Below are 1702 nucleotides of genomic sequence, written 5' to 3'. Positions count from 1 at the left end.
CGTCCACCCGGCATCTCCGTGCGTGCGACGACGCGAGGCCGACGAAACAAATTGTTGCTCAGCCGCTGCCGGGCTAGGCGATACACTTCGGGACCCCCCACGAGCTCGTCGTGTCCTGTCAGGGGAGGAGCGCGGCGTACCAGTTTGTCATGGCTGGTAGGACGGCCGAAAAGTTCAGGGAGGTGCAGAGCAAGATCGACTTCTGCCTCATCCTCTTCCCTGTGATCAGCCACATCGGCATAACACGTCGCCTCGAATGGATCTACAACGTGCTTGTTCAAGATGGCTCCACCAGAGATGAACCGTCACCACTTCCACAACTGCAGGTATGTACAACTTGAATACTGATCGATCGCATGGATGATAGCGCAAATTGATGTGTATGTTCCGTGATGAAAGGGTACGTGGTCTATCTTTTCAACACTTTACAGAGGTTGCCCAGGAGGTACTAAGGCTGCTTCCAATGCATGGGTGCTTAGATGAGGTGCTAAGCACATTAAATAGCTTAGCAACTATACTCCCCAATGCATAGGTGCTTAGCTTATGGTTGCTAAGCTTGATGCATTTAATGATTTAGCAACTAAACCTCTTCATGTATTGGTGGGCTTCCTTTCTTTAAATGTTTTGCCTAGGTTCACGTGCTTAGCATTGGTTCTTCCTGGGGTCACCACACTCATCTCTCTCCTCTTAAATAACCTGCCACATCAGATTTTTTGCCTACATGGAAGGCTTAGCACCTGTACAAGGTTGGAGCATTGGGAGGGGCCTAATGCATGGACACAAAGAGTTTACGTTCGTGGAGATTGTTTGTGGCTGCCACCAATAACTTCGCCCTTGACACCGTGATTGGTTAAGGTTCTTCTCGTAAGGTGTACTACAAAGGCAGGCTTCACGATGGGCGAGGGGTGGCCATCAAGCGGATCAATAATGACGAGTACTGCATAAAGGTATTCAGCACGGAGCTCCACACCCTACCACGGCTCCAACACAAACACATCGTCCACCTGCTTGGATTGTGTGTGACCGTGAGCAAGGAAAAGCGCCTACCAACAACCCGGCAAAAGAGAAAAAAGGGCCTGCTAACAAGGCGGACAAAGGAGCTGGAAGAGCCAGAAGAGCAACAGAGGTTGGTCGTCTACGAGTACATGGAAAATGGCACACTCTTCGACCACCTGCACGCTGATCAGGGCTCCTCCACGTTGTCGCCGGTGACGGTGTCCTGGAAGATGCGCATTGATGTGCTCCTCGGCGTGTCGCGCGCCATCGAGCACCTGCACTGTCATGCCAACCCGCCGATCATCCATCGGGACATCAAGCCGAGTAACATCCTTTTCGGCGCCAACTGGGTACCACGTGTGTCAGACTTTGGCTTGTCGCTCGTCTGGGACATGGCGAGTGAGGTGCCGTGGTTGGATGTCACCGTTAGAGGCACACTTGGATACATCGACCTTGAGTACGTCCATACAGGTCATCTGACTCCGGCGAGCGACGTGTCTAGCCTCGGTATGGTTATGCTTGGGGTTCTGACAGGGAAAAAAGCGTTTTCCCAAGCAGAGGAGGAGATGAATATAGATCTGGCATCCTTTGCACTCCCCATCATTGAGGCCGGTACTACTGAGGAGATGCTGGATAAACGACCTGTACCGGAGCCAACGCCATCGCAGCTGCACGCATTGAAACGTGTGGCGCAGATTGCAAGATG

General features: G+C 52.2%; 1 pseudogene; it reads left to right on the top strand.

Annotated features, from left to right (window-relative positions):
• Positions 1 to 32: 32 nt before the first annotated feature.
• On the top strand, positions 33 to 1694 carry LOC123177758 (putative serine/threonine-protein kinase-like protein CCR3; annotated as a pseudogene).
• Positions 1695 to 1702: the final 8 nt, after the last annotated feature.

The sequence above is a fragment of the Triticum aestivum genome, unplaced genomic scaffold, assembly GCF_018294505.1.
Source record: "Triticum aestivum cultivar Chinese Spring unplaced genomic scaffold, IWGSC CS RefSeq v2.1 scaffold160751, whole genome shotgun sequence".
NCBI lineage: Eukaryota > Viridiplantae > Streptophyta > Magnoliopsida > Poales > Poaceae > Triticum > Triticum aestivum.
This window is presented reverse-complemented; position numbering and strand designations above follow the sequence as displayed.